Source organism: Numida meleagris, unplaced genomic scaffold (assembly GCF_002078875.1).
Source record: "Numida meleagris isolate 19003 breed g44 Domestic line unplaced genomic scaffold, NumMel1.0 unplaced_Scaffold119, whole genome shotgun sequence".
Lineage (NCBI taxonomy): Eukaryota > Metazoa > Chordata > Aves > Galliformes > Numididae > Numida > Numida meleagris.
Window position 1 is genome coordinate 1,324,808 of NW_018362987.1, and position 7,846 is coordinate 1,332,653.

At 46.7% G+C, this 7,846-nt stretch overlaps 1 protein-coding gene across 2 annotated transcripts in view; it reads right to left on the reverse strand.

Annotated features, from left to right (window-relative positions):
• The window catches only part of PRKG1 (protein kinase, cGMP-dependent, type I), a 429,334-nt gene that overhangs the window by 403,451 nt on the left and 18,037 nt on the right, over nt 1-7,846 (reverse strand). Inside the window, exon 1 of one of the 2 annotated variants that reach the window (XM_021381839.1) lies at nt 108-1,031. The exons of the other annotated variant lie outside the window; for it this stretch is intronic. The gene's annotated coding sequence lies outside the window, so the exon portion shown is untranslated. Of the gene's footprint in view, nt 1-107; nt 1,032-7,846 lie in introns of those variants that run through there. 2 annotated transcript variants of the gene reach the window in all.

Sequence of the window (7,846 nt, forward strand, 5' to 3'; positions counted from 1 at the left end):
CCGGGTCCCCCCTCCCCGGCCTCCGCTGGCGGGGGGAGGCCGCCCGGAGAGCCCGGCCCCGGGGCGGCAGCGGCTGGGCGGGTCCCCACCTCGCGGCGGGCGCTCACCTCTAACCGAGCGTTCGCCTCCCGCTGAGCCCTCCCCTCGCGGCCCTGCTCCCTCACGCTCCTGCCGCCGTACTTTTCTAATAAATGAATTGGAGCTTTCTGCTCTCGGTGGCACGGCTCCCGCTCAGGCTCAGCAAAAGCCAGGCTGCTTCAGTGGGGATACCAGTTAAGCGGTTGTGCTGGAACAGCCTGTCGGCAGGGCATGTGGGGCTCCAAGCACTAAAATAAGTTAAAGTCAGGGCAGTAGGTTCCATGTAGCCCCACTACTTCCACAAAAGCCAGTTTCTGCCATCCCAAACCCACCAGGGTTTACTCAGCAGTGAGGCATCGCTGCACTCCAGGGCTATGCCCATGCCATGCCGTTTATGGGGCTGTGACACAAAAATAACAAATCGAGGAACCATGCTGGCACCAAATGGCTCCATTTGTCTCCATGCATGGAGAGGATGGGGCTGGACACCATGACAGCACAGCTCCTGGCCCCCAGGCCACAAAGAGGGGGCCCTGGGCAAATCGCGCCGGGGTTTTCTGCTAAAGCTGCACCACTGGGAGGAATCAGATAAAATCCCTGCAGCCCAGCTGGATGGAGCCTGGGCCCTGCCTGCAGCAGCACGACTGGGCCGCAGTTTCCTTCCCAGGAGATTAGTGTGAGGAGGAGAGAGGAATGATGCAGCCATGGATGGGTTCTGCAGTTTGTGGTACCTACGTGGCAGTTGGCAATGCCCAGACCTCCCTGTTGGGCATGAGCAGGCAGCAAGAGAGATCCAGACGGTGTTTATGGGGTTGTTTTGCTTTTGTCAGTGTCACATAGCAGCACTTGCCGTATCCAAAGTTCCAGCTTTCACCCTGAAGTTAGTCTTTATAAAATTAAAAAATCAAACAAGAACGGACAAGGAATGACAACTGCTCCCTGCATTTCAGCATTGCTGTTTCAAAGGGCCTGGGCTCTGCTCAGAAACCTGGAGTGAGGTTCTGTGGGTTCGCCAATATACTTGGAACCTCCTACATTTTGCAAGATGCATATACAAAAATAATTTTTAAAAAGGTTATGTAAAATGTGTCTTCTTGACACTCGTGCTAGGCACAAAAGCAAAGCTCCCTGGCTTTTCTCATGGGTTGCCACCACACTTTAAGTTCAGGCAGTGCTTTTTGTACAGCCCCTCCACTGCAACCTTCTGTAACTCACTGGGAACAAAAGTACCAAATATCTTCTGAACATTTCCATTTTAAATATGACTGCTTAAATTGATGCAAGTGTGCTGCCTACAGATTAGAAGTCAATGACAAAAAAAATGTAATTGCATTGAGCCAATGTGCTGACAGTCTTACTGTTTCCCTCCCCCCAGAAGCAATGTGGCCCCATGGACCAGGAAGATGTGATACAGTTAGCTGAAGCCCACCAGGCTCCCAGAGAACAACAGCCCTAGGGGAGACTCATGCATAATTTCTCAATGACAAGCAGCAAAGCCACATTGCTCAGTTCTTATTGGAGGTGCACAGCCTGCAACTGTGATAGCATTACAGAGATAAGAAAGTATGCAGAGAAAAACATGAGAAATTATGAGAAATAAAACTGGCAATGAATTTATCTAAGTATACTTAAAGGGGATCTTTATTTACAGGTGGAAGGCAAGTTTGCATAAGACCTACAAGAGAGACTGTATGGCTCAATTTTAGATCTGTGGCTATAACAAGTAAACCTGTTGCTGGTCTTCCCTGGGTGCCAGATGAGGCTGAAGCATCCCAAAGACCTTCTCAAGCTGCCAGCTGAGCTCTGCCACCCAAAGGCAGCAGCAGGTTTCCTGGTTTTGGCAAAGAACCTCTCAGGTAGGTGCTACCACCCCACTCCAATAAAAATAATACTTCCTGTCCCAGTGCTCCCATCTCCATGTTCCCATCAAAAAATCTCAGGCTCTCCAAGCAGCTGCTTTGTCTTCCCAAGCCCCTGAATGGAAAGAAATGGCTTTGCAAGAAGAATGGCAGGAATGCACCCACTGGCTCAGCTGCAGGAGAATGGGGTGAGGCTGCGTGCAGTTAAGGGAGCCACCATCATCCCAAAGTATATTTCTACCCAGCCACTGCAATGTTGTGCCTTGCCTGGCCCAAATAAACAAAAAAATAGAGCATCTGCAGTCTACCTGTTCCAAAAGACTACAACATGGCTCACTGATGGGAATCACAGGCAGCCCACAAAACACAGCCTCACCATCCCTGCCTCTCCCTAGAATGGCTCTGATGTGCTCACAGTAATTCCCTCCTGCACAACTCCTGAGTTTTAATAGCTTTCACTTTCAAGGATCATCTGCCACCAAATGTACCTACTCAGCTGCCATTTTCCAAGCAAAAAAGCTCCCAACTCTGCAAGCACCTCCCAGGGCTCACTATGTCAGGATCAAGCAGCATGCAGCATGGCTAGCAGGCAAACTCACCTTACTATTGTGGCCAGGGCAGCGGGTAAGGAGAAGCTGGGGATATATCACTGAGCACATACATAAACATCTTCCTCCTTCTGGAAGAGTATATGTTTTTTCCTGCCTAATCTACTCCAAACCATTCCTTTTCCCTTTCATAAGGATCCACGGGAGCAGTTCAGCCTGCAGAAGAAAGTGGAACCACTTGGGTTTTATGACATTGGCCAGGACTTAGGGGAGATCTGGGAAGGTGCAAGACCCATGGGAAAGAGATGAATGCATTCCCTGTGTGCAGCACCTTTCTGATGTGAAGAAGCAAAGCCTAAAAACAGAAGACAACCTAGAAGACAGCAGCACACATATACAAAACACATGCATAAAACTCATGTGTTGGGCAGCCAAGGTCATAGTCTCCCTTATATTTAGCATAGAGTGAGGAGAGGGATAGTGTTCTGTCTGTGAACAAGCTCCTCCTTTTTACCTTCCCACACTGCCAGGACAGTTGACCATTCTGGAGTTGCTTCCAGCACCTCTTTCTAGTGTTGTTGTGCCCTGCAGATTTGAAGGGGAGGGCTGGGAAATAATTCAGCCCCAAAGGGTGGTGATGAAGTTGGACCTACTGCATCAAAGCAGCCTTGCTAAGTCTATGGAGCAGGAATTGGCAGTATTTGGAAAGTACTTCAGCCCCATTTCTCTCAGAAAATAAGCCCTGTTTTCTCCTGGCATTGGACGTTCCTCATTCTGGTCCTCTCTGGAGCCTTTAAAAGTGAGTGCTGGACTCACTTGTCCCTCCCCACCACAAGGATGAAGAGATGCAGGGCTGGGAACTCTTGCAGCTAGTGCTATCTCTTAAACCCCATTGAGTCCTAAGTGCTGGAAGAAACACCTCAAATGGATTATCTGAAGGTTTTTTTTTCCTTTAGTATGTAGATTTTTTCCATTATCAGTAAGAAGCACTGAGAAGAAGCTCTTGTAAGGAGAGTGCAACCGCTCCAGCCTGCCCTAGGAAATTTCCCAGTATAAAGATCGTTTGGAGCAGCTAAAGTGCATGAGAAAAAAATACCCCAAGGTCTAATAATGGTACCAAAAAAAGTCATGCTGCAAAGACAAGAAGGAATAATAATGTGCTGTACTGTAATTGGTAAAATGTTTAGCTTTTTATATCACAATAGGGGCTTACTTAATGATGCAAAAAATGAATGCTGGTGTCATGCAAGGCAAATTGATGAGCCCTGATAAGTGTAAAACCACACGGAATGACCCATGCAATACAGTGGGTCAATTCTGGCCCTCCCTCCTTTTTCACACATACACGCGTGTGCCATAATCAGACCTAAGATTCAAGTCTCCTGTTCTTCATGGGCAAAGGATGTACTGGAAAGATAGGGCATAACTCTTCCATCCTTGTTTTTCAGTGTCACAGCTAGGTGGGCTGCAGAGCCAAAACGACAGAGAACCATTTATAGGAGAAAAAAACAGCTTTACGTCTACATGACACAATAAATTATTCCCAATATTCAACACACCCTTACAAAGCTTCTTCCATTGGAACAGCCACAAGAAGTTCCTCTGGTTTCCTTCTCTCAGCTGTCCTCTGTTCACACCTGCTCAGCCTATGTGTCTCCAGAAACCACAGACCTGGCATCTGGCATGCTTTAGCTGAAAGGTGTGTTTCTAATCCACAATGGGAAAGAAAGCTGGATGTTCAACAGCTTGCCTCATCAAATGCCCATGGTGGTGGCAGTGGGCCTCCCTCCCCTTCCTTCAGTGCTACTCATGGGTCCCCGTGGGGTAAGAGAGGACAGTAGCACCTTCTCAGATGAAGCCTGTAGGACTAAGCATTCTCCAGGAGGAAGCAAACACATTTTCATACACTCTTGAGACAGTAGGCATCAGATCTGCAGGCAAATGAGGACCTCTGTCATTCCAGTCCCTGAACATCTCCAGCAGGTTTTTCCACACCTGCCAGGAAGGGCTGGATGCCCAGTGAGGCCAGACCTAGGCATGTCTCCCCATGGGCTGGATTAAGCTTCAAAATGATTCAGCTTCCTTAAGAAGTCTTGTGTTAAACTCATGTTAAACAGTAACTTGTTCTGAAAACCACCAAAGTAAATACTTGGTGCTGTTTTGTAGTTGTTACAATTAGACACTGACTATGCCCCTGCTTTTCTCACCAGACCCAGTGTACCAACTGTGTAGAGCAAAAGCAGCATTTAGGCAGAGAGCCCTGGAAATGGTGTTTTCTTGCTTTCAGCCTTAAGCTACCAGCAAATGATCCAAGGGACCAATTAAACTAAGTGTAGGGAAAAAGATCTAGTCTCGGAGCCCTGATATGCAGGATACAAAGGAGGCGAAGTTTGTAGAAAACACTGACAGACAGCTGGCAAAGCAGATTCACCTCACATCTGTGAGGCTGAGGAAGTTGCAGCCTTTGCAGGGAGGTGGAAACCGAGCATCGGAGCTGATGCCACTGCTTTGAAACAGCCCATGGCTATTCAATCATTGCTATTCCCTAGCCAGAAACCCTCCAGCTGCATACGTTATATGCGCTGTGACACCTTTGCATTATGTCCCCCGCTCAGCAGGGCATCTGGGGTCAGATCCCATCCTTCTGCATTCACTCCCCTGCTCCTGCTAACCTTTTCAGTATGGGATCATACCTTCATCCCTCTGTGCACAGGCTGTGCAGGGCTCTGACTAGCAGTAACAGCTTCTCATGGTATGTTTAGGGGCAGTGATTTTTGCATTGGTATTCAGCAGCATGCTGGTAAAAACTAGGGTTGATCAAAAGCAATGTTTGCCTTGTAGTCAGCCTGCAATGTTTGATATACTCATAAAACCCCACAAAAACAGCTAGACTCATCAGCTTTTAGCATCCTACCACATCCTCCACCACTTCAGCCCTCCATCACCTTTTCACTGATTTTTTTCATCACAGGTCAAAATCAGAGCACTCAGAAAGGTGAACAGTGACACTTGCTTCCCCCCGGCTATTATTATTTTAGTCCATAGTGGCTCACTCCTACAGTATGATTTTGAGGCTGTCTGATGCTCTTTCTTAGCTTCCTGGCTGTAACAGTGGCAAAGCCCTGGCAGCCCTGGGTGCTCCCTCTCCTCACCCTTCCTGACCCAGCAGCACTTCTTATCTCCTCTCACCAGTATTGTGCCGGTCACCTGCCATAATTGCCTCGGCACATTGTGCTGATCTATCCAGCCTTCAAAACAATTCATTTATATTCAAAATTGGGTTAGAAATAAACATGGATTGCACTGTGACCAGTATGAAAATAGCCAGTGCGTTATTATTTTATGATGGAAGCATTGTGAACAAGTGCACTGTCTCTTTACAGAATCAAATTAATTCCTGTTTATTATAAATTATCATTTGAATGTTTCAGGTGTTTATAACAATAAGCAGGAAAAACATTTTAAACCTGTATATTATGTGACTGGACAGACTGCTGTTTCTTAAAGATAAATGTAAGTTGCACTCAAAGTTGTCTGCCTTTCTAGAAATGGATTCATCCCAGAATTTATTCTGAAGTCTTCCTCTGACACCAACACATCCTGAGCAATGAGGCATATTTTATCAAAATACCGGACTGTTATTCAAGTATCTGGAAGTGTTTATGTCCACAACTCTTAGCAATGCTAAACCCTCTCTTGCAGAATACATTTCTAAAAAGGCTTTGTGCTCCAAGTTGATGCCTGCGGTAATTTACGGCTCCAAATAAATGGCAGTATCCCACAGAGGACACAGCTCATTAGGATACCAAGGAAATGTCTGCGAATCATCCAGGCAGATGTGAGCAGGGGCTCACATTGGGTTTCACAAAGGTTTTTCAGCGCTTCACTGACTTCTACAGCTATTTCTTATTCACGCTTGGGAAAACATCATCAGGTTGGGCTCTCTAACAGTGTAGAAAAGTGTTTTTGCTCACAGCATCCTCTCTGTCAGTTTGCTCAAACTGATTGCTCTACTCATCAGAGCATTAGAGGCCAACAACGCTTGATTTCCTACATATTGCCAACATTTTTTGACTGACTGCCTTGCTGCATTGGGTACATCAGGGGATGGGCAAAACTCTTCTCTTGTGTGCAACTCCTGTTCCAGATCAGCTCAGCCCCATGACACCACGGGAAAAAGGGTTAGGAAAGCCCAGGACTCCCAGCCCTCTTCTCACTCCATCTCTATCTTGTTCTGTCTGATCCTGACCCTCTGTCTTGCACAGAGCTAACACCGGTGTTGAAACATGCTGGGAAGCTTTACCTTTGCAGCTCCTCTCCACCATGAAACACACTGGGAAGCTTCACTACTGGAACTCTTCTCCACCGCCTCCTAATTTTTGGTCCAGGTGAAAAACAACATGAATTTCATGATGTTGACTCATGGGAGATCCCTCAAATCTGAGAGGAAAAATCCTTTGCAAACAGTGAGGCCGCAAAGGCAACATGCATTTGAGGGTTGCTTCTCTGTGCCCTAGGAAGCAATTCTAGGTTTGGTCACAATCTCTTACAGCCTCCTTCACTGTAAGAAGGAATTTCTGTTGAATCTTGATCACCCGTTCTTTTACTTACATGGCTTAATCCAAATAACCTTAATATATGCAATCTGTCCGTGCAAAGCTCAGTATACAAACTCATCTTCAAACTTTCTGACATGCAGTGAACATTTCTCATGTTAGGGTCAATACCTGTATGCAGCACAAAAACCCGCAGTGTGGCACAGTCAACATATTTTGTGCATCTGCTCTGCTACAAGAATGAAAACTCACAACCAGTTTCAAAAATCTCCTTCACAGACAAACAAATGTCTTTTTTATAGAAGCTGCTCTTTCTCTTTTTATTTCTTTTGCCGTAAAAGCTGTGACTACCAGTACAACAACAGCCTTCAGCCCGTGATTTGGGCATGACATAGCACCACATTCCCTCACTCTGCTCTGTGGGTACTTGGCCCTGCTCTGTACCCTTACATGGCCTGCAGCTCTGGCAGGCGCAGCATTCTTCACATTCTTCCTTTTTTCCCCTGTTTTTTAATTCTCATGTCTTTTCGGAGCATAGCAGACAAGGAGTAATGCTGCCCTCTGCTGCCCTGCAAGCTCACATCAAATAATACTGGCGAGTCACCACCAACAAAAAGTCAGCCAACAGGCAATGCAGAAACAAAAGCATGTACGTATTAAAAAAAGAAAAAAAAGAAAAAAAAGAAAGAAAGGAAAGGAGGGGGAAAGGAAAGGAGGGGGAAAGGAGAGGAGGGGGAAAGGAGAGGAGGGGGAAAGGAGAGGAGGGGGAAAGGAGAGGAGGGGGAAAGGAGAGGAGGGGGAAAGG